Genomic DNA, 25,828 nt, shown 5'->3' with positions numbered 1-25,828 from the left:
CATTAAACACACATGTGTGAAAACATTACTGGTAAGCTTTGTGTAATATTATGTTAAAGTAAATGTAAGTTATTAATTAAAAGACGACTGTTTCAGTCTGTCCACAAACTTTTGAGCAGTAGTGTGTGTTGTATGCATGTGTCTGTCTGTATCTGATCAGGATTTTGTCATCAGTGTCAACAAAACGCTCAATTTTTTAGCCGCGTTTGTGATCAAAAATTGAGTTGGAGTGTTTAACTCTGATGGCAATCTCTCCCTAACAAGTCCACTTTATTGCGTGCTCATTTTCTCCTATTAGTGGCTCATAGGAGTCTAACTAATGAACTGTATGCATGTTTCCTAATCTGTCACGCTTATCAGTGGCTCATGGTTGCTTAAGGCCTATGTCTGTACTTGACCACAGAGGCAGAGCATCATTCAACCTGCCAGCTGCCTATCTTGGGAGCTTTTCAAGGATGACAGACTCCACTTTCTCTGCAGCAAGACAGCTCATAACTTTTTTACAGTGTCTCCCTGTCCTCATACTTCTATATATTCTTCTGTAATAGATAACTATACACTATCATTGCAATCTACACTACAGCTCAAAAGTTTGAAGTCAATTTTCACCTGGTTTATAACCATGTGATCGGTCCACACAGCAGTGATGGTTACTAAAAATGGGCCCATGTATAAGTGTGTAGACATTTCCTAATGCATCATGGGTGATTTAACTTAAATGATTCATTAAACACACATCTGTGAAAACATTACTGGTAAGCTTTGTGTAATATTATGTTAAAGTAAATGTAAGTTATTAATTAAAAGACGACTGTTTCAGTCTGACCACAAACTTTTGAGCAGTAGTGTGTGTTGTATGCATGTGTCTGTCTGTATCTGACCAGGATTTTGTCATCAGTGTCAACAAAGCGCTCATTTTTTTAGCCGCGTTTGTCGTCAAAATTGAGTTGGAGTGTTTAACTCTGATGGCAATCTCTCCCTAACAAGTCCACTTTATTGCGTGCTCATTTTCTCCTATTAGTAGCTCATAGGAGTCTAACTAATGAACTGCATGCATGTTTCCTAATCTGTCACGCTTATCAGTGGCTCATGGTTGCTTAAGGCCTATGTCTGTACTTGACCACAGAGGCAGAGCATCATTCAACCTGCCAGCTGCCTATCTTGGGAGCTTTTCAAGGATGACAGACTCCACTTTCTCCGCAGCAAGACAGCTCATAGCTTTTTTACAGTGTGTCCCTGTCCTCATACTTCTATATATTCTTCTGTAATAGATAACTATACTTTATCATTGCAATCTACACTACAGCTCAAAAGTTTGAAGTCAATTTTCACCTGGTTTATAACCATGTGATCGGTCCACACAGCAGTGATGGTTACTAAAAATGGGCCCATGTATAAGTGTGTAGACATTTCCTAATGCATCATGGGTGATTTAACTTAAATGATTCATTAAACACACATGTGTGAAAACATTACTGGTAAGCTTTGTGTAATATTATGTTAAAGTAAATGTAAGTTATTAATTAAAAGACGACTGTTTCAGTCTGACCACAAACTTTTGAGCAGTAGTGTTTGTTGTATGCATGTGTCTGTCTGTATCTGACCAGGATTTTGTCATCAGTGTCAACAAAACGCTCAATTTTTTAGCCGCGTTTGTGATCAAAAATTGAGTTGGAGTGTTTAGCTCTGATGGCAATCTCTCCCTAACAAGTCCACTTTATTGCGTGCTCATTTTCTCCTATTAGTGGCTCATAGGAGTCTAACTAATGAACTGTATGCATGTTTCCTAATCTGTCACGCTTATCAGTGGCTCATGGTTGCTTAAGGCCTATGTCTGTACTTGACCACAGAGGCAGAGCATCATTCAACCTGCCAGCTGCCTATCTTGGGAGCTTTTCAAGGATGACAGACTCCACTTTCTCCGCAGCAAGACAGCTCATAGCTTTTTTACAGTGTCTCCCTGTCCTCATACTTCTATATATTCTTCTTTAATAGATAACTATGCACTATCATTGCAATCTACACTACAGCTCAAAAGTTTGAAGTCAATTTTCACCTGGTTTATAACCATGTGATCAGTCCACACAGCAGTGATGGTTACTAAAAATGGGCCCATGTATAAGTGTGTAGACATTTCCTAATGCATCATGGGTGATTTAACTTAAATGATTCATTAAACACACATCTGTGAAAACATTTCTGATCATTTTCCTGTAACGTTATGTTAAAGTAAATGTAAGTTATTAATTAAAAGACGACTGTTTCAGTCTGACCACAAACTTTTGAGCAGTAGTGTGTGTTGTATGCATGTGTCTGTCTGTATCTGATCAGGATTTTGTCATCAGTGTCAACAAAACGCTCATTTTTTTAGCCGCGTTTGTGATCAAAAATTGAGTTGGAGTGTTTAACTCTGATGGCAATCTCTCCCTAACAAGTCCACTTTATTGCGTGCTCATTTTCTCCTATTAGTGGCTCATAGGAGTCTAACTAATGAACTGTATGCATGTTTCCTAATCTGTCACGCTTATCAGTGGCTCATGGTTGCTTAAGGCCTATGTCTGTACTTGACCACAGAGGCAGAGCATCATTCAACCTGCCAGCTGCCTATTTTGGGAGCTTTTCAAGGATGACAGACTCCACTTTCTCTGCAGCAAGACAGCTCATAACTTTTTTGCAGTGTCTCCCTGTCCTCATACTTCTATATATTCTTCTGTAATAGATAACTATACACTATCATTGCAATCTACACTACAGCTCAAAAGTTTGAAGTCAATTTTCACCTGGTTTATAACCATGTGATCAGTCCACACAGCAGTGATGGTTACTAAAAATGGGCCCATGTATAAGTGTGTAGACATTTCCTAATGCATCATGGGTGATTTAACTTAAATGATTCATTAAACACACATGTGTGAAAACATTACTGGTAAGCTTTGTGTAATATTATGTTAAAGTAAATGTAAGTTATTAATTAAAAGACAACTGTTTCAGTCTGACCACAAACTTTTGAGCAGTAGTGTGTGTTGTATGCATGTGTCTGTCTGTATCTGACCAGGATTTTGTCATCAGTGTCAACAAAACGCTCATTTTTTTAGCCGCGTTTGTCGTCAAAATTGAGTTGGAGTGTTTAACTCTGATGGCAATCTCTCCCTAACAAGTCCACTTTATTGCGTGCTCATTTTCTCCTATTAGTGGCTCATAGGAGTCTAACTAATGAACTGTATGCATGTTTCCTAATCTGTCACGCTTATCAGTGGCTCATGGTTGCTTAAGGCCTATGTCTGTACTTGACCACAGAGGCAGAGCATCATTCAACCTGCCAGCTGCCTATCTTGGGAGCTTTTCAAGGATGACAGACTCCACTTTCTCTGCAGCAAGACAGCTCATAACTTTTTTACAGTGTCTCCCTGTCCTCATACTTCTATATATTCTTCTGTAATAGATAACTATACACTATCATTGCAATCTACACTACAGCTCAAAAGTTTGAAGTCAATTTTCACCTCGTTTATAACCATGTGATCGGTCCACACAGCAGTGATGGTTACTAAAAATGGGCCCATGTATAAGTGTGTAGACATTTCCTAATGCATCATGGGTGATTTAACTTAAATGATTCATTAAACACACATCTGTGAAAACATTACTGGTAAGCTTTGTGTAATATTATGTTAAAGTAAATGTAAGTTATTAATTAAAAGACGACTGTTTCAGTCTGACCACAAACTTTTGAGCAGTAGTGTGTGTTGTATGCATGTGTCTGTCTGTATCTGACCAGGATTTTGTCATCAGTGTCAACAAAGCGCTCATTTTTTTAGCCGCGTTTGTCGTCAAAATTGAGTTGGAGTGTTTAACTCTGATGGCAATCTCTCCCTAACAAGTCCACTTTATTGCGTGCTCATTTTCTCCTATTAGTAGCTCATAGGAGTCTAACTAATGAACTGCATGCATGTTTCCTAATCTGTCACGCTTATCAGTGGCTCATGGTTGCTTAAGGCCTATGTCTGTACTTGACCACAGAGGCAGAGCATCATTCAACCTGCCAGCTGCCTATCTTGGGAGCTTTTCAAGGATGACAGACTCCACTTTCTCCGCAGCAAGACAGCTCATAGCTTTTTTACAGTGTCTCCCTGTCCTCATACTTCTATATATGCTTCTGTAATAGATAACTATACACTATCATTGCAATCTACACTACAGCTCAAAAGTTTGAAGTCAATTTTCACCTGGTTTATAACCATGTGATCAGTCCACACAGCAGTGATGGTTACTAAAAATGGGCCCATGTATAAGTGTGTAGACATTTCCTAATGCATCATGGGTGATTTAACTTAAATGATTCACTAAACACACATCTGTGAAAACATTTCTGATCATTTTCCTGTAACGTTATGTTAAAGTAAATGTAAGTTATTAATTAAAAGACGACTGTTTCAGTCTGACCACAAACTTTTGAGCAGTAGTGTGTGTTGTATGCATGTGTCTGTCTGTATCTGACCAGGATTTTGTCATCAGTGTCAACAAAACGCTCATTTTTTTAGCCGCGTTTGTGATCAAAAATTGAGTTGGAGTGTTTAACTCTGATGGCAATCTCTCCCTAACAAGTCCACTTTATTGCGTGCTCATTTTCTCCTATTAGTGGCTCATAGGAGTCTAACTAATGAACTGTATGCATGTTTCCTAATCTGTCACGCTTATCAGTGGCTCATGGTTGCTTAAGGCCTATGTCTGTACTTGACCACAGAGGCAGAGCATCATTCAACCTGCCAGCTGCCAATTTTGGGAGCTTTTCAAGGATGACAGACTCCACTTTCTCTGCAGCAAGACAGCTCATAACTTTTTTACAGTGTCTCCCTGTCCTCATACTTCTATATATTCTTCTGTAATAGATAACTATACACTATCATTGCAATCTACACTACAGCTCAAAAGTTTGAAGTCAATTTTCACCTGGTTTATAACCATGTGATCGGTCCACACAGCAGTGGTGGTTACTAAAAATGGGCCCATGTATAAGTGTGTAGACATTTCCTAATGCATCATGGGTGATTTAACTTAAATGATTCATTGAACACACATCTGTGAAAACATTTCTGATCATTTTCCTGTAATATTATGTTGAAGTAAATGTAAGTTATTAATTAAAAGACGACTGTTTCAGTCTGACCACAAACTTTTGAGCAGTAGTGTGTGTTGTATGCATGTGTCTGTCTGTATCTGACCAGGATTTTGTCATCAGTGTCAACAAAACGCTCATTTTTTTAGCCGCGTTTGTGATCAAAAATTGAGTTGGAGTGTTTAACTCTGATGGCAATCTCTCCCTAACAAGTCCACTTTATTGCGTGCTCATTTTCTCCTATTAGTGGCTCATAGGAGTCTAACTAATGAACTGTATGCATGTTTCCTAATCTGTCACGCTTATCAGTGGCTCATGGTTGCTTAAGGCCTATGTCTGTACTTGACCACAGAGGCAGAGCATCATTCAACCTGCCAGCTGCCTATTTTGGGAGCTTTTCAAGGATGACAGACTCCACTTTCTCTGCAGCAAGACAGCTCATAACTTTTTTGCAGTGTCTCCCTGTCCTCATACTTCTATATATTCTTCTGTAATAGATAACTATACACTATCATTGCAATCTACACTACAGCTCAAAAGTTTGAAGTCAATTTTCACCTGGTTTATAACCATGTGATCGGTCCACACAGCAGTGATGGTTACTAAAAATGGGCCCATGTATAAGTGTGTAGACATTTCCTAATGCATCATGGGTGATTTAACTTAAATGATTCATTAAACACACATGTGTGAAAACATTACTGGTAAGCTTTGTGTAATATTATGTTAAAGTAAATGTAAGTTATTAATTAAAAGACGACTGTTTCAGTCTGACCACAAACTTTTGAGCAGTAGTGTGTGTTGTATGCATGTGTCTGTCTGTATCTGACCAGGATTTTGTCATCAGTGTCAACAAAACGCTCAATTTTTTAGCCGCGTTTGTGATCAAAAATTGAGTTGGAGTGTTTAGCTCTGATGGCAATCTCTCCCTAACAAGTCCACTTTATTGCGTGCTCATTTTCTCCTAATAGTGGCTCATAGGAGTCTAACTAATGAACTGTATGCATGTTTCCTAATCTGTCACGCTTATCAGTGGCTCATGGTTGCTTAAGGCCTATGTCTGTACTTGACCACAGAGGCAGAGCATCATTCAACCTGCCAGCTGCCTATCTTGGGAGCTTTTCAAGGATGACAGACTCCACTTTCTCTGCAGCAAGACAGCTCATAACTTTTTTACAGTGTCTCCCTGTCCTCATACTTCTATATATTCTTCTGTAATAGATAACTATACACTATCATTGCAATCTACACTACAGCTCAAAAGTTTGAAGTCAATTTTCACCTGGTTTATAACCATGTGATCAGTCCACACAGCAGTGATGGTTACTAAAAATGGGCCCATGTATAAGTGTGTAGACATTTCCTAATGCATCATGGGTGATTTAACTTAAATGATTCATTGAACACACATGTGTGAAAACATTACTGGTAAGCTTTGTGTAATATTATGTTAAAGTAAATGTAAGTTATTAATTAAAAGACGACTGTTTCAGTCTGACCACAAACTTTTGAGCAGTAGTGTGTGTTGTATGCATGTGTCTGTCTGTATCTGACCAGGATTTTGTCATCAGTGTCAACAAAACGCTCATTTTTTTAGCCGCGTTTGTCGTCAAAATTGAGTTGGAGTGTTTAACTCTGATGGCAATCTCTCCCTAACAAGTCCACTTTATTGCGTGCTCATTTTCTCCTATTAGTGGCTCATAGGAGTCTAACTAATGAACTGTATGCATGTTTCCTAATCTGTCACGCTTATCAGTGGCTCATGGTTGCTTAAGGCCTATGTCTGTACTTGACCACAGAGGCAGAGCATCATTCAACCTGCCAGCTGCCTATCTTGGGAGCTTTTCAAGGATGACAGACTCCACTTTCTCCGCAGCAAGACAGCTCATAGCTTTTTTACAGTGTCTCCCTGTCCTCATACTTCTATATATTCTTCTTTAATAGATAACTATACACTATCATTGCAATCTACACTACAGCTCAAAAGTTTGAAGTCAATTTTCACCTGGTTTATAACCATGTGATCAGTCCACACAGCAGTGATGGTTACTAAAAATGGGCCCATGTATAAGTGTGTAGACATTTCCTAATGCATCATGGGTGATTTAACTTAAATGATTCATTAAACACACATGTGTGAAAACATTACTGGTAAGCTTTGTGTAATATTATGTTAAAGTAAATGTAAGTTATTAATTAAATGTTAAAGATATTCTATTATCAAAGTACTCAGATGCAATGAAATATCACTCAGACACTTAGAGCAGTTTTAAACGTGCACGGGTGAGAGACTCAGGGAGAGACTCACACACCTCCTTGGTGCAGTCTGGCTTTATTTATACACATCATGAAGCATACAAAAAAGGAAATATCATCCTTATCTTGTCAAGAAAACAGGTGTGGTTTATCAAAAAACTTCGTGTTCTCTACAAGGTTGTTTCTTACTCGTGGGTGGCGGTTTCCTGCTAGTGTGAAGGCAAACAGTGACAATGTGAAGGCAAAGACTGATAATGTGAAGGCAAGCAGTTTCCGTTATAAAGTAGGGAGCCAGCAATTAAAATATGCAGCTGGTTGAGTACAGAACAGAAATATAAACACTCTTAGCTGATTATTATATGAATAATAAAACCTTTAAAAGCAAAAATACTCTGACATTCCCTCCTGTTGTTTAGATTTCTCACATGACAGTACTGTTATTTTTGTCAGTTCATAACCTCTTGTCTAAACATTTTCGGTTTGAACGTCATAAAACAGTCCTGTGTTCAATTAAACTAAACATTACTGTATGGATCATCTTTCAAAATTTCTTCCATTTGAGACGTCATCACATAAGCATTGATAGAAGTTGTCACCATGTTTGATACCATTTTCTTCAGACAGGGTACTACACATGTTGTGAAAACACATAACAGTAAAAGCAAAAATGCTATTCCAACAAGTCCTTTAATCAGTAGGGACTTCCATGAACCACCTAGTAACCATGTCAACCAATCATCAGTGCTTGTGACATAGTCTTGTTGTTCAGCATCTTTAATCTTTCTCAAGGTGTTCAAAGCGTCGGTCATGTTTTGTGAGTGTATGTTGTCTGGGATGTATGTACAACATGTAGTGTCAAACAATACACACAAACCTCCTTTTTCAGCTAGAATCATGTCTAGTGCGACTCTGTGTTGCATCACTACAATGCGTATTGCGTCGAGTTCTTCATTTTGCGCTTTGTTGATTTTCATTGAAGCATTTAGAAACAGTCCAAATCGATAGTCAAGTGTCTCGATCCTCAGCATGTTTTTCCCAACTCCTACCCAAGGGAACAAGGAGTGGAGGACTTTCTGACCATCAGTCCATAGTTTGAAGTTCTTGGGCACATCTGATCCATAGATTGAGTCATGTGGCATTACTTCAGTGACTTCAGCAACTTCACGTTTTGCTCTTGACGTGTGTGTCTCTGCTGTGATCTTGAAGGTGTGGTCTGAAATTAGTACTGGTGCACACAGACCGGTGGAGTTCGGTGGGAGCATGAAGTAGGTTTTAGGCCCGCAGGCCCAAGCGGTTCCCTGGACCCAGAAAGTTCAATCTTTGAAGGTGTGTATTCCTTTGGATTGGGTCAGGTCACGTAGATGCGAATTATCATGTGTCCATCTTTTTTGCAGGTGGTGTTGTTTATTTCCTCTCATCTGGGTGAGTGTTAGTAGGCTCACTAGGAGCGCAATGCTGGCCACTAGGAGGACAAGTGTCTTCATGATGACCAGGCACACCTAGACTTCTGGTGAGTAGACTATTGGCGAGAAGTAAAAAAGGGCGGGATATACCCAATCAGCCCTTCCCTTCACCAATAGATCACCTAGAAGCCAGGGGAGCCGGCGTCTAAGCGTCTGGATTGTCACTCACTTTTTTACAGTGGCTGTGGTGGATCCAAGATGGTCTTTCTGCTATTTTGCAGGCGGTGGGTGTGGTAAGTAGGACTTGGTATGGGCCCTCCCACCTTGGTGAACTCCAATTCTTTCTCTGGAGTACTTTGATCAGGATCCAATCACCTGGTTGTAACCTGCAAGACACTGGAGAGAAATCACTCGGCAGTTGGTTGTTTAACACAATCTCTTTATTTTCAAACAGTTTAGTCATCCATTCTGCTAGGGTAGTTTCCCTTATTGATTTATTAATAGGTTCACTGGTAATTGGCAATGGAAACGCTCTCCCGTGGATGATTTCAAAAGGTGTAAGTTTCTGAGAACCTTGTGTTATTCTCATCCACATCTTTACTAGGCCTAGACATTCAGGCCATGGTCTTCCTGTTTCTTCCATGCATTTTCTTAATCTCTGTTTTATTGTGCCGTTAGTTCTTTCCACTAATCCTGCGCTTTGTGGGTGATATGCACAGTGATGTTTGATGCTAAATCCTAGAGCTTCAGAGACTTTGCTGATGATGTCATTAACAAAATGTGTTCCATTGTCTGACCTTATCAGACTGGGAATGCCATATGTGGGGATGAAGTGATTGCATAAACACTTTGCCACTGATATTGCATCTGCTCTTTTGACTGGATAGATTTCTGGCCATTTTGAAAATACATCTATAATTACTAGAGCATATCTTGATGCTTGGCATTCGTTAAGTTCAATAAAATCCATGTGGATTGTATGGAAAACTAGCCTCTCTTAGGTCTTAAGTTTCCTTGTGAGTTGTGTTGTTTTTTTTTGTTTTTTGTTTTTTGACAGAATAGGCATGTTCTTACAAATTATTCGCTAAAGTTTCAAAATTTATAGTGTGTATTGCATTGTTTATCTATACTATATCTCCCTCCTGTTGACACAGGTGTTTACCTCATGTGTCACTACAACCGCTGTCCTGTGTAATGACTCTGTTAATATAGGTTTTCCATCACAGACCATTAAGTCATCTTTCAGTTTACTCCACATTTCAGCCACTTGTTTTGTTCAGTGATTGTTGCAGCTTGTTGTTCGGTTTTTAGTACATCAAGTGGTATTTGTAGGCAGTAGTTGGTTTCTAGTAGCTCTGCCGATTGTTTGCAGCCTGTTTTGCTGCTTGTTCTGCAAAATTATTTCCTTTTGTGACAATATAATTGTCTTTTTGATGTGCTCCACATGTGCACAGTGCCAATTGTTTTGGCAAGGTGATCACTTCCAGCAAGATTTTTTTTTTTTTTTTTTTTTTTTTTTATAGATGGAACATTACATTCTCACTTGAGGCATTTTTAGATAATTTCTAGTTTTTCAAAGAATTCACACATCTCACACATCTTACATATTTTAAACAAGTATTGTCACGAATTTGTTTCCAAATCAACAAAATAAAATAATCAAACAAAACCGAAAACATACATGAGTCAGGACCCAAAAAGAAAAATGCTGCTACTGAAACAGAGCAGACATGTGAGGGAAAACTGAGCTCACAGACAGCTGCATGTGTTGGCTTTTATGCAGCTTCTGCTCTAAAAACAAATAAATAAAAAATAAAAGAAAATGTGTAACATGCTCATCAACTTAGCGGTGTCCACATATTTAATTCAGCTTCACAATCCTGTAACTTTAGCTGTTGTCTACAGGGTTTGGCTTATTAGTTGTTACTATAGATGTGCTCTATATCTCAGTAATATTTTATCCAGGTTTTCAAGCATGTCAAGTGCCTCTATGCACCTAAGTAGTTTAGATATTTCCTTTATTTTCTTCATCTCCTATGTCATTATACTGAGTTTGAGCAAACCTTAAGCTTGATGCAGACTACTTCATAACAATTGTCCATCTCACATCATACTGACTAGGTTACTTCTTATTATTATCATCTTTTTCTTTCCATATAATAACAACAGTATATTACAACATTTTATCAGTGTATATAAAAGTGTATATTACTATACTACTACTGAGCCAATTTAATAGTTGGGATCATCTTACTCAGCAAACAGATAACTTAGAATTCATCCAATCTGTACAAATTTGCTTCTTCTCTGAACAGGTTTGTGCCTACTTTTTAGACTGGTCTTCTGTTTGCCTCATCTCAGATCCAACCTTCGGTCACTTTCATTCTTTCTGTTGCATGTCTAACCAAGCAATTTATTATTATATATTTTATATTTTATTTTGTGTCCATCAAGGGCTTCGGGTGATCTGCAGCTTCACCTTTTCCCAAGCTGGAGACATTTACCTTTTCACACACTTTCCTTGGCTGACCAATGACACAGCCTTAATGTACCTTATGCATCTCTCTATTTTATTTAAAAGGTTTTCGTGTGAATTATTTCCTTTTATTTATTTTATACATTCTGGGCATGAACGTCTTGCCAACTATGTTTCATTGTTAATATAAGTTTACAGGTTGTTATCCTTCCTATTATTAGTTTCAATACATTAAAAATAAGTTCTAATGTAATTTTGTCTTTATTTATTTTATTTTTGTACTTCTTATATTTATATCTATTCGTTGAGGTCTGTTTCCAACCTTTTTAAACTACTTTGATCTCTAGTTTTCACTTAATAAGGGTTTTATCAGTCACTGCAGTTTGTCCGGCGCCTGGACATTTTTCTCTAGCCACTGCTCGTCAGCAGTGAGTTTTGTTGATTTATTACCCATTTTTCTTTCTTATTATTTTTATTAGCTCATAGATATATTTACGTTTACACACACACATACACACCCGTGGTGCTTTCTCTGGCACGAGGAATGGGAGAGGCTATTGACACGGCCTTCTACTTTCAAGCTAGCCTTGAAAGCGGTGTCAATTTTATGTGATGAAACACAACCTTTTCCCGTTCCACCAGAACTCGAGCAACCAACGGTAAACAATTCGGTGGAGTAGTTCAGCCTCCTTAATGTGCTGTAAAATCAACTTACTCCACCAACAAAACAGTAAAACAACAGATTATACGCGTAATGAGTTTTTTATTCTGGGCAACACTGTGTCTTTCTACATTGCTCCAAGCCCTCTTTCAGGCGAGCTGCTTCGTAACCTCTACGAGTCCTTTTTCAGACGAGAATGTTACTATCCTGTCGTATTTTGACATTAAACTTGCTCCAAGCCCTCTTTCAGGCGAGCTGTAACCTCTACCAGTCCTTTTTCAGACGAGAATGTTACTTAATTAATCTGTCATACATTGACGGGAAACTATTTAATGTATAGACCACAGGTTGCCTCAGTCGTTTTGCGCAAGATGTGAGTGAGTGCTAAATATTCACCTGAGTTATTGTGTGGTTGCTTTGGTTTCCTTCATCAACCCCTGAAGTCGTGGACCTCTTATAAGAACGCTGGCCAGAACCCGAACGTCACGTCTCTGGACTTTATCCTCTGCCTGGAGAGGAGTCGACAGCGTGGGCTTCTCACGACGTCAGGACTTGACGAAGGTCTCCTATTGGAGCATTGAAAAAAATATCAATGTCCACTCCGGCTCGAAGGACCAATTAAATGTTAAAGATATTCTATTATCAAAGTACTCAGATGCAATGAAATATCACTCAGACACTTAGAGCAGTTTTAAACGTGCACGGGTGAGAGACTCAGGGAGAGACTCACACACCTCCTTGGTGCAGTCTGGCTTTATTTATACACATCATGAAGCATACAAAAAAGGAAATATCATCCTTATCTTGTCAAGAAAACAGGTGTGGTTTATCAAAAAACTTCGTGTTCTCTACAAGGTTGTTTCTTACTCGTGGGTGGCGGTTTCCTGCTAGTGTGAAGGCAAACAGTGACAATGTGAAGGCAAAGACTGATAATGTGAAGGCAAGCAGTTTCCGTTATAAAGTAGGGAGCCAGCAATTAAAATATGCAGCTGGTTGAGTACAGAACAGAAATATAAACACTCTTAGCTGATTATTATATGAATAATAAAACCTTTAAAAGCAAAAATACTCTGACATTAAAAGACGACTGTTTCAGTCTGACCACAAACTTTTGAGCAGTAGTGTGTGTTGTATGCATGTGTCTGTCTGTATCTGACCAGGATTTTGTCATCAGTGTCAACAAAACGCTCATTTTTTTAGCCGCGTTTGTCGTCAAAATTGAGTTGGAGTGTTTAACTCTGATGGCAATCTCTCCTAACAAGTCCACTTTATTGCGTGCTCATTTTCTCCTATTAGTGGCTCATAGGAGTCTAACTAATGAACTGTATGCATGTTTCCTAATCTGTCACGCTTATCAGTGGCTCATGGTTGCTTAAGGCCTATGTCTGTACTTGACCACAGAGGCAGAGCATCATTCAACCTGCCAGCTGCCTATCTTGGGAGCTTTTCAAGGATGACAGACTCCACTTTCTCTGCAGCAAGACAGCTCATAACTTTTTTACAGTGTGTCCCTGTCCTCATACTTCTATATATTCTTCTGTAATAGATAACTATACTTTATCATTGCAATCTACACTACAGCTCAAAAGTTTGAAGTCAATTTTCACCTGGTTTATAACCATGTGATCGGTCCACACAGCAGTGATGGTTACTAAAAATGGGCCCATGTATAAGTGTGTAGACATTTCCTAATGCATCATGGGTGATTTAACTTAAATGATTCATTAAACACACATGTGTGAAAACATTACTGGTAAGCTTTGTGTAATATTATGTTAAAGTAAATGTAAGTTATTAATTAAAAGACGACTGTTTCAGTCTGTCCACAAACTTTTGAGCAGTAGTGTGTGTTGTATGCATGTGTCTGTCTGTATCTGATCAGGATTTTGTCATCAGTGTCAACAAAACGCTCAATTTTTTAGCCGCGTTTGTGATCAAAAATTGAGTTGGAGTGTTTAACTCTGATGGCAATCTCTCCCTAACAAGTCCACTTTATTGCGTGCTCATTTTCTCCTATTAGTGGCTCATAGGAGTCTAACTAATGAACTGTATGCATGTTTCCTAATCTGTCACGCTTATCAGTGGCTCATGGTTGCTTAAGGCCTATGTCTGTACTTGACCACAGAGGCAGAGCATCATTCAACCTGCCAGCTGCCTATCTTGGGAGCTTTTCAAGGATGACAGACTCCACTTTCTCTGCAGCAAGACAGCTCATAACTTTTTTACAGTGTCTCCCTGTCCTCATACTTCTATATATTCTTCTGTAATAGATAACTATACACTATCATTGCAATCTACACTACAGCTCAAAAGTTTGAAGTCAATTTTCACCTGGTTTATAACCATGTGATCGGTCCACACAGCAGTGATGGTTACTAAAAATGGGCCCATGTATAAGTGTGTAGACATTTCCTAATGCATCATGGGTGATTTAACTTAAATGATTCATTAAACACACATCTGTGAAAACATTACTGGTAAGCTTTGTGTAATATTATGTTAAAGTAAATGTAAGTTATTAATTAAAAGACGACTGTTTCAGTCTGACCACAAACTTTTGAGCAGTAGTGTGTGTTGTATGCATGTGTCTGTCTGTATCTGACCAGGATTTTGTCATCAGTGTCAACAAAGCGCTCATTTTTTTAGCCGCGTTTGTCGTCAAAATTGAGTTGGAGTGTTTAACTCTGATGGCAATCTCTCCCTAACAAGTCCACTTTATTGCGTGCTCATTTTCTCCTATTAGTAGCTCATAGGAGTCTAACTAATGAACTGCATGCATGTTTCCTAATCTGTCACGCTTATCAGTGGCTCATGGTTGCTTAAGGCCTATGTCTGTACTTGACCACAGAGGCAGAGCATCATTCAACCTGCCAGCTGCCTATCTTGGGAGCTTTTCAAGGATGACAGACTCCACTTTCTCCGCAGCAAGACAGCTCATAGCTTTTTTACAGTGTGTCCCTGTCCTTATACTTCTATATATTCTTCTGTAATAGATAACTATACACTATCATTGCAATCTACACTACAGCTCAAAAGTTTGAAGTCAATTTTCACCTGGTTTATAACCATGTGATCGGTCCACACAGCAGTGATGGTTACTAAAAATGGGCCCATGTATAAGTGTGTAGACATTTCCTAATGCATCATGGGTGATTTAACTTAAATGATTCATTAAACACACATGTGTGAAAACATTACTGGTAAGCTTTGTGTAATATTATGTTAAAGTAAATGTAAGTTATTAATTAAAAGACGACTGTTTCAGTCTGACCACAAACTTTTGAGCAGTAGTGTGTGTTGTATGCATGTGTCTGTCTGTATCTGACCAGGATTTTGTCATCAGTGTCAACAAAACGCTCAATTTTTTAGCCGCGTTTGTGATCAAAAATTGAGTTGGAGTGTTTAGCTCTGATGGCAATCTCTCCCTAACAAGTCCACTTTATTGCGTGCTCATTTTCTCCTATTAGTGGCTCATAGGAGTCTAACTAATGAACTGTATGCATGTTTCCTAATCTGTCACGCTTATCAGTGGCTCATGGTTGCTTAAGGCCTATGTCTGTACTTGACCACAGAGGCAGAGCATCATTCAACCTGCCAGCTGCCTATCTTGGGAGCTTTTCAAGGATGACAGACTCCACTTTCTCTGCAGCAAGACAGCTCATAACTTTTTTACAGTGTCTCCCTGTCCTCATACTTCTATATATTCTTCTGTAATAGATAACTATACACTATCATTGCAATCTACACTACAGCTCAAAAGTTTGAAGTCAATTTTCACCTGGTTTATAACCATGTGATCAGTCCACACAGCAGTGATGGTTACTAAAAATGGGCCCATGTATAAGTGTGTAGACATTTCCTAATGCATCATGGGTGATTTAACTTAAATGATTCATTGAACACACATGTGTGAAAACATTACTGGTAAGCTTTGTGTAATATTATGTTAAAGTAAATGTAAGTTATTAATTAAAAGACGACTGTTTCAGTCTGACCACAAACTTTTGAGCAGTAGTGTGTGTTGTATGCATGTGTCTGTCTGTATCTGACCAGGATTTTGTCATCAGTGTCAACAAAACGCTCATTTTTTTAGCCGCGTTTGTCGTCAAAATTGAGTTGGAGTGTTTAACTCTGATGGCAATCTCTCCCTAACAAGTCCACTTTATTGCGTGCTCATTTTCTCCTATTAGTGGCTCATAGGAGTCTAACTAATGAACTGTATGCATGTTTCCTAATCTGTCACGCTTATCAGTGGCTCATGGTTGCTTAAGGCCTATGTCTGTACTTGACCACAGAGGCAGAGCATCATTCAACCTGCCAGCTGCCTATCTTGGGAGCTTTTCAAGGATGACAGACTCCACTTTCTCCGCAGCAAGACAGCTCATAGCTTTTTTACAGTGTCTCCCTGTCCTCATACTTCTATATATTCTTCTTTAATAGATAACTATACACTATCATTGCAATCTACACTACAGCTCAAAAGTTTGAAGTCAATTTTCACCTGGTTTATAACCATGTGATCAGTCCACACAGCAGTGATGGTTACTAAAAATGGGCCCATGTATAAGTGTGTAGACATTTCCTAATGCATCATGGGTGATTTAACTTAAATGATTCATTAAACACACATCTGTGAAAACATTTCTGATCATTTTCCTGTAACGTTATGTTAAAGTAAATGTAAGTTATTAATTAAAAGACGACTGTTTCAGTCTGACCACAAACTTTTGAGCAGTAGTGTGTGTTGTATGCATGTGTCTGTCTGTATCTGATCAGGATTTTGTCATCAGTGTCAACAAAACGCTCATTTTTTTAGCCGCGTTTGTGATCAAAAATTGAGTTGGAGTGTTTAACTCTGATGGCAATCTCTCCCTAACAAGTCCACTTTATTGCGTGCTCATTTTCTCCTATTAGTGGCTCATAGGAGTCTAACTAATGAACTGTATGCATGTTTCCTAATCTGTCACGCTTATCAGTGGCTCATGGTTGCTTAAGGCCTATGTCTGTACTTGACCACAGAGGCAGAGCATCATTCAACCTGCCAGCTGCCTATTTTGGGAGCTTTTCAAGGATGACAGACTCCACTTTCTCTGCAGCAAGACAGCTCATAACTTTTTTGCAGTGTCTCCCTGTCCTCATACTTCTATATATTCTTCTGTAATAGATAACTATACACTATCATTGCAATCTACACTACAGCTCAAAAGTTTGAAGTCAATTTTCACCTGGTTTATAACCATGTGATCAGTCCACACAGCAGTGATGGTTACTAAAAATGGGCCCATGTATAAGTGTGTAGACATTTCCTAATGCATCATGGGTGATTTAACTTAAATGATTCATTAAACACACATGTGTGAAAACATTACTGGTAAGCTTTGTGTAATATTATGTTAAAGTAAATGTAAGTTATTAATTAAAAGACGACTGTTTCAGTCTGACCACAAACTTTTGAGCAGTAGTGTGTGTTGTATGCATGTGTCTGTCTGTATCTGACCAGGATTTTGTCATCAGTGTCAACAAAACGCTCATTTTTTTAGCCGCGTTTGTCGTCAAAATTGAGTTGGAGTGTTTAACTCTGATGGCAATCTCTCCCTAACAAGTCCACTTTATTGCGTGCTCATTTTCTCCTATTAGTGGCTCATAGGAGTCTAACTAATGAACTGTATGCATGTTTCCTAATCTGTCACACTTATCAGTGGCTCATGGTTGCTTAAGGCCTATGTCTGTACTTGACCACAGAGGCAGAGCATCATTCAACCTGCCAGCTGCCTATCTTGGGAGCTTTTCAAGGATGACAGACTCCACTTTCTCTGCAGCAAGACAGCTCATAACTTTTTTACAGTGTCTCCCTGTCCTCATACTTCTATATATTCTTCTGTAATAGATAACTATACTTTATCATTGCAATCTACACTACAGCTCAAAAGTTTGAAGTCAATTTTCACCTGGTTTATAACCATGTGATCGGTCCACACAGCAGTGATGGTTACTAAAAATGGGCCCATGTATAAGTGTGTAGACATTTCCTAATGCATCATGGGTGATTTAACTTAAATGATTCATTGAACACACATCTGTGAAAACATTTCTGATCATTTTCCTGTAATATTATGTTAAAGTAAATGTAAGTTATTAATTAAAAGACGACTGTTTCAGTCTGACCACAAACTTTTGAGCAGTAGTGTGTGTTGTATGCATGTGTCTGTCTGTATCTGACCAGGATTTTATCATCAGTGTCAACAAAACGCTCAATTTTTTAGCCGTGTTTGTGATCAAAAATTGAGTTGGAGTGTTTAACTCTGATGGCAATCTCTCCCTAACAAGTCCACTTTATTGCGTGCTCATTTTCTCCTATTAGTGGCTCATAGGAGTCTAACTAATGAACTGTATGCATGTTTCCTAATCTGTCACGCTTATCAGTGGCTCATGGTTGCTTAAGGCCTATGTCTGTACTTGACCACAGAGGCAGAGCATCATTCAACCTGCCAGCTGCCTATCTTGGGAGCTTTTCAAGGATGACAGACTCCACTTTCTCTGCAGCAAGACAGCTCATAACTTTTTTACAGTGTCTCCCTGTCCTCATACTTCTATATATTCTTCTGTAATAGATAACTATACTCTGTCATTGCAATCTACACTACAGCTCAAAAGTTTGAAGTCAATTTTCACCTGGTTTATAACCATGTGATCAGTCCACACAGCAGTGATGGTTACTAAAAATGGGCCCATGTATAAGTGTGTAGACATTTCCTAATGCATCATGGGTGATTTAACTTAAATGATTCATTAAACACACATCTGTGAAAACATTTCTGATCATTTTCCTGTAACGTTATGTTAAAGTAAATGTAAGTTATTAATTAAAAGACGACTGTTTCAGTCTGACCACAAACTTTTGAGCAGTAGTGTGTGTTGTATGCATGTGTCTGTCTGTATCTGACCAGGATTTTGTCATCAGTGTCAACAAAACGCTCATTTTTTTAGCCGCGTTTGTGATCAAAAATTGAGTTGGAGTGTTTAACTCTGATGGCAATCTCTCCCTAACAAGTCCACTTTATTGCGTGCTCATTTTCTCCTATTAGTGGCTCATAGGAGTCTAACTAATGAACTGTATGCATGTTTCCTAATCTGTCACGCTTATCAGTGGCTCATGGTTGCTTAAGGCCTATGTCTGTACTTGACCACAGAGGCAGAGCATCATTCAACCTGCCAGCTGCCTATCTTGGGAGCTTTTCAAGGATGACAGACTCCACTTTCTCTGCAGCAAGACAGCTCATAACTTTTTTACAGTGTCTCCCTGTCCTCATACTTCTATATATTCTTCTGTAATAGATAACTATACACTATCATTGCAATCTACACTACAGCTCAAAAGTTTGAAGTCAATTTTCACCTGGTTTATAACCATGTGATCGGTCCACACAGCAGTGATGGTTACTAAAAATGGGCCCATGTATAAGTGTGTAGACATTTCCTAATGCATCATGGGTGATTTAACTTAAATGATTCATTGAACACACATCTGTGAAAACATTTCTGATCATTTTCCTGTAATATTATGTTGAAGTAAATGTAAGTTATTAATTAAAAGACGACTGTTTCAGCCTGACCACAAACTTTTGAGCAGTAGTGTGTGTTGTATGCATGTGTCTGTCTGTATCTGACCAGGATTTTGTCATCAGTGTCAACAAAACGCTCATTTTTTTAGCCACGTTTGTCGTCAAAATTGAGTTGGAGTGTTTAACTCTGATGGCAATCTCTCCTAACAAGTCCACTTTATTGCGTGCTCATTTTCTCCTATTAGTGGCTCATAGGAGTCTAACTAATGAACTGTATGCATGTTTCCTAATCTGTCACGCTTATCAGTGGCTCATGGTTGCTTAAGGCCTATGTCTGTACTTGACCACAGAGGCAGAGCATCATTCAACCTGCCAGCTGCCTATTTTGGTAGCTTTTCAAGGATGACAGACTCCACTTTCTCTGCAGCAAGACAGCTCATAACTTTTTTGCAGTGTCTCCCTGTCCTCATACTTCTATATATTCTTCTGTAATAGATAACTATACTCTGTCATTGCAATCTACACTACAGCTCAAAAGTTTGAAGTCAATTTTCACCTGGTTTATAACCATGTGATCAGTCCACACAGCAGTGATGGTTACTAAAAATGGGCCCATGTATAAGTGTGTAGACATTTCCTAATGCATCATGGGTGATTTAACTTAAATGATTCATTAAACACACATCTGTGAAAACATTACTGGTAAGCTTTGTGTAATATTATGTTAAAGTAAATGTAAGTTATTAATTAAAAGACGACTGTTTCAGTCTGACCACAAACTTTTGAGCAGTAGTGTGTGTTGTATGCATGTGTCTGTCTGTATCTGACCAGGATTTTGTCATCAGTGTCAACAAAACGCTCATTTTTTTAGCCGCGTTTGTCGTCAAAATTGAGTTGGAGTGTTTAACTCTGATGGCAATCTCTCCCTAACAAGTCCACTTTATTGCGTGCTCATTTTCTCCTATTAGTAGCTCATAGGAGTCTAACTAATGAACTGTATGCATGTTTCCTAATCTGTCACGCTTATCAGTGGCTCATGGTTGCTTAAGGCCTATGTCTGTACTTGACCACAGAGGCAGAGCATCATTCAACCTGCCAGCTGCCTATCTTGGGAGCTTTTCAAGGATGACAGACTCCACTTTCTCTGCAGCAAGACAGCTCATAACTTTTTTACAGTGTCTCCCTGTCCTCATACTTCTATATATTCTTCTGTAATAGATAACTATACTTTATCATTGCAATCTACACTACAGCTCAAAAGTTTGAAGTCAATTTTCACCTGGTTTATAACCATGTGATCAGTCCACACAGCAGTGATGGTTACTAAAAATGGGCCCATGTATAAGTGTGTAGACATTTCCTAATGCATCATGGGTGATTTAACTTAAATGATTCACTAAACACACATCTGTGAAAACATTTCTGATCATTTTCCTGTAACGTTATGTTAAAGTAAATGTAAGTTATTAATTAAAAGACGACTGTTTCAGTCTGACCACAAACTTTTGAGCAGTAGTGTGTGTTGTATGCATGTGTCTGTCTGTATCTGACCAGGATTTTGTCATCAGTGTCAACAAAACGCTCATTTTTTTAGCCGCGTTTGTGATCAAAAATTGAGTTGGAGTGTTTAGCTCTGATGGCAATCTCTCCCTAACAAGTCCACTTTATTGCGTGCTCATTTTCTCCTATTAGTGGCTCATAGGAGTCTAACTAATGAACTGTATGCATGTTTCCTAATCTGTCACGCTTATCAGTGGCTCATGGTTGCTTAAGGCCTATGTCTGTACTTGACCACAGAGGCAGAGCATCATTCAACCTGCCAGCTGCCTATCTTGGGAGCTTTTCAAGGATGACAGACTCCACTTTCTCTGCAGCAAGACAGCTCATAACTTTTTTACAGTGTCTCCCTGTCCTCATACTTCTATATATTCTTCTGTAATAGATAACTATACACTATCATTGCAATCTACACTACAGCTCAAAAGTTTGAAGTCAATTTTCACCTGGTTTATAACCATGTGATCGGTCCACACAGCAGTGATGGTTACTAAAAATGGGCCCATGTATAAGTGTGTAGACATTTCCTAATGCATCATGGGTGATTTAACTTAAATGATTCATTAAACACACATCTGTGAAAACATTACTGGTAAGCTTTGTGTAATATTATGTTAAAGTAAATGTAAGTTATTAATTAAAAGACGACTGTTTCAGTCTGACCACAAACTTTTGAGCAGTAGTGTGTGTTGTATGCATGTGTCTGTCTGTATCTGACCAGGATTTTGTCATCAGTGTCAACAAAACGCTCATTTTTTTAGCCGCGTTTGTCGTCAAAATTGAGTTGGAGTGTTTAACTCTGATGGCAATCTCTCCTAACAAGTCCACTTTATTGCGTGCTCATTTTCTCCTATTAGTGGCTCATAGGAGTCTAACTAATGAACTGTATGCATGTTTCCTAATCTGTCACGCTTATCAGTGGCTCATGGTTGCTTAAGGCCTATGTCTGTACTTGACCACAGAGGCAGAGCATCATTCAACCTGCCAGCTGCCTATTTTGGGAGCTTTTCAAGGATGACAGACTCCACTTTCTCTGCAGCAAGACAGCTCATAACTTTTTTGCAGTGTCTCCCTGTCCTCATACTTCTATATATTCTTCTGTAATAGATAACTATACTTTATCATTGCAATCTACACTACAGCTCAAAAGTTTGAAGTCAATTTTCACCTGGTTTATAACCATGTGATCAGTCCACACAGCAGTGATGGTTACTAAAAATGGGCCCATGTATAAGTGTGTAGACATTTCCTAATGCATCATGGGTGATTTAACTTAAATGATTCATTAAACACACATCTGTGAAAACATTACTGGTAAGCTTTGTGTAATATTATGTTAAAGTAAATGTAAGTTATTAATTAAAAGACAACTGTTTCAGTCTGACCACAAACTTTTGAGCAGAAGTGTGTGTTGTATGCATGTGTCTGTCTGTATCTGACCAGGATTTTGTCATCAGTGTCAACAAAACGCTCATTTTTTTAGCCGCGTTTGTCGTCAAAATTGAGTTGGAGTGTTTAACTCTGATGGCAATCTCTCCCTAACAAGTCCACTTTATTGCGTGCTCATTTTCTCCTATTAGTGGCTCATAGGAGTCTAACTAATGAACTGTATGCATGTTTCCTAATCTGTCACGCTTATCAGTGGCTCATGGTTGCTTAAGGCCTATGTCTGTACTTGACCACAGAGGCAGAGCATCATTCAACCTGCCAGCTGCCTATCTTGGGAGCTTTTCAAGGATGACAGACTCCACTTTCTCTGCAGCAAGACAGCTCATAACTTTTTTACAGTGTCTCCCTGTCCTCATACTTCTATATATTCTTCTGTAATAGATAACTATACTCTGTCATTGCAATCTACACTACAGCTCAAAAGTTTGAAGTCAATTTTCACCTGGTTTATAACCATGTGATCGGTCCACACAGCAGTGATGGTTACTAAAAATGGGCCCATGTATAAGTGTGTAGACATTTCCTAATGCATCATGGGTGATTTAACTTAAATGATTCATTGAACACACATCTGTGAAAACATTTCTGATCATTTTCCTGTAATATTATGTTAAAGTAAATGTAAGTTATTAATTAAAAGACGACTGTTTCAGTCTGACCACAAACTTTTGAGCAGTAGTGTGTGTTGTATGCATGTGTCTGTCTGTATCTGACCAGGATTTTGTCATCAGTGTCAACAAAGCGCTCATTTTTTTAGCCGCGTTTGTCGTCAAAATTGAGTTGGAGTGTTTAACTCTGATGGCAATCTCTCCTAACAAGTCCACTTTATTGCGTGCTCATTTTCTCCTATTAGTGGCTCATAGGAGTCTAACTAATGAACTGTATGCATGTTTCCTAATCTGTCACGCTTATCAGTGGCTCATGGTTGCTTAAGGCCTATGTCTGTACTTGACCACAGAGGCAGAGCATCATTCAACCTGCCAGCTGCCTATTTTGGGAGCTTTTCAAGGATGACAGACTCCACTTTCTCTGCAGCAAGACAGCTCATAACTTTTTTGCAGTGTCTCCCTGTCCTCATACTTCTATATATTCTTCTGTAATAGATAACTATACTTTATCATTGCAATCTACACTACAGCTCAAAAGTTTGAAGTCAATTTTCACCTGGTTTATAACCATGTGATCAGTCCACACAGCAGTGATGGTTACTAAAAATGGGCCCATGTATAAGTGTGTAGACATTTCCTAATGCATCATGGGTGATTTAACTTAAATGATTCATTAAACACACATCTGTGAAAACATTACTGGTAAGCTTTGTGTAATATTATGTTAAAGTAAATGTAAGTTATTAATTAAAAGACGACTGTTTCAGTCTGACCACAAACTTTTGAGCAGTAGTGTGTGTTGTATGCATGTGTCTGTCTGTATCTGATCAGGATTTTGTCATCAGTGTCAACAAAACGCTCATTTTTTAGCCGCGTTTGTGATCAAAAATTGAGTTGGAGTGTTTAACTCTGATGGCAATCTCTCCCTAACAAGTCCACTTTATTGCGTGCTCATTTTCTCCTATTAGTGGCTCATAGGAGTCTAACTAATGAACTGTATGCATGTTTCCTAATCTGTCACGCTTATCAGTGGCTCATGGTTGCTTAAGGCCTATGTCTGTACTTGACCACAGAGGCAGAGCATCATTCAACCTGCCAGCTGCCTATCTTGGGAGCTTTTCAAGGATGACAGACTCCACTTTCTCTGCAGCAAGACAGCTCATAACTTTTTTACAGTGTCTCCCTGTCCTCATACTTCTATATATTCTTCTGTAATAGATAACTATACTTTATCATTCCAATCTACACTACAGCTCAAAAGTTTGAAGGCAATTTTCACCTGGTTTATAACCATGTGATCGGTCCACACAGCAGTGATGGTTACTAAAAATGGGCCCATGTATAAGTGTGTAGACATTTCCTAATGCATCATGGGTGATTTAACTTAAATGATTCATTGAACACACATCTGTGAAAACATTACTGGTAAGCTTTGTGTAATATTATGTTAAAGTAAATGTAAGTTATTAATTAAAAGACAACTGTTTCAGTCTGACCACAAACTTTTGAGCAGAAGTGTGTGTTGTATGCATGTGTCTGTCTGTATCTGACCAGGATTTTGTCATCAGTGTCAACAAAACGCTCATTTTTTTAGCCGCGTTTGTCGTCAAAATTGAGTTGGAGTGTTTAACTCTGATGGCAATCTCTCCCTAACAAGTCCACTTTATTGCGTGCTCATTTTCTCCTATTAGTGGCTCATAGGAGTCTAACTAATGAACTGTATGCATGTTTCCTAATCTGTCACACTTATCAGTGGCTCATGGTTGCTTAAGGCCTATGTCTGTACTTGACCACAGAGGCAGAGCATCATTCAACCTGCCAGCTGCCTATCTTGGGAGCTTTTCAAGGATGACAGACTCCACTTTCTCTGCAGCAAGACAGCTCATAACTTTTTTACAGTGTCTCCCTGTCCTCATACTTCTATATATTCTTCTGTAATAGATAACTATACTCTGTCATTGCAATCTACACTACAGCTCAAAAGTTTGAAGTCAATTTTCACCTGGTTTATAACCATGTGATCGGTCCACACAGCAGTGATGGTTACTAAAAATGGGCCCATGTATAAGTGTGTAGACATTTCCTAATGCATCATGGGTGATTTAACTTAAATGATTCATTGAACACACATCTGTGAAAACATTTCTGATCATTTTCCTGTAATATTATGTTAAAGTAAATGTAAGTTATTAATTAAAAGATGACTGTTTCAGTCTGACCACAAACTTTTGAGCAGTAGTGTGTGTTGTATGCATGTGTCTGTCTGTATCTGACCAGGATTTTATCATCAGTGTCAACAAAACGCTCAATTTTTTAGCCGTGTTTGTGATCAAAAATTGAGTTGGAGTGTTTAACTCTGATGGCAATCTCTCCCTAACAAGTCCACTTTATTGCGTGCTCATTTTCTCCTATTAGTGGCTCATAGGAGTCTAACTAATGAACTGTATGCATGTTTCCTAATCTGTCACGCTTATCAGTGGCTCATGGTTGCTTAAGGCCTATGTCTGTACTTGACCACAGAGGCAGAGCATCATTCAACCTGCCAGCTGCCTATCTTGGGAGCTTTTCAAGGATGACAGACTCCACTTTCTCTGCAGCAAGACAGCTCATAACTTTTTTACAGTGTCTCCCTGTCCTCATACTTCTATATATTCTTCTGTAATAGATAACTATACTCTGTCATTGCAATCTACACTACAGCTCAAAAGTTTGAAGTCAATTTTCACCTGGTTTATAACCA

The 25,828-nt window shown here is 38.6% G+C and overlaps 1 protein-coding gene and 1 long non-coding RNA gene across 2 annotated transcripts in view; both read right to left on the bottom strand.

The window, feature by feature from the left end:
- rtkn2 (rhotekin 2) overlaps positions 1 to 25,828 on the bottom strand; it is a 150,176-nt gene that overhangs the window by 103,538 nt on the left and 20,810 nt on the right. The gene's annotated exons all lie outside the window — the stretch shown is intronic.
- On the bottom strand, positions 7,380 to 12,984 carry LOC146695276 (uncharacterized). The gene is made up of 2 exons (XR_014923551.1): positions 12,309 to 12,984; positions 7,380 to 9,171 (listed from the first exon to the last, which is right to left on the bottom strand). It is a non-coding gene; the product is annotated as an uncharacterized LOC146695276 (long non-coding RNA).

Source organism: Copadichromis virginalis, linkage group LG13 (assembly GCF_057382275.1).
Source record: "Copadichromis virginalis isolate Kocher_CV1m ecotype Utaka linkage group LG13, C_Virginalis_male_GT1.1, whole genome shotgun sequence".
NCBI lineage: Eukaryota > Metazoa > Chordata > Actinopteri > Cichliformes > Cichlidae > Copadichromis > Copadichromis virginalis.
Note: the sequence above shows the minus strand (reverse complement) of the source record. Positions and strands in the feature narration are given on the sequence as shown.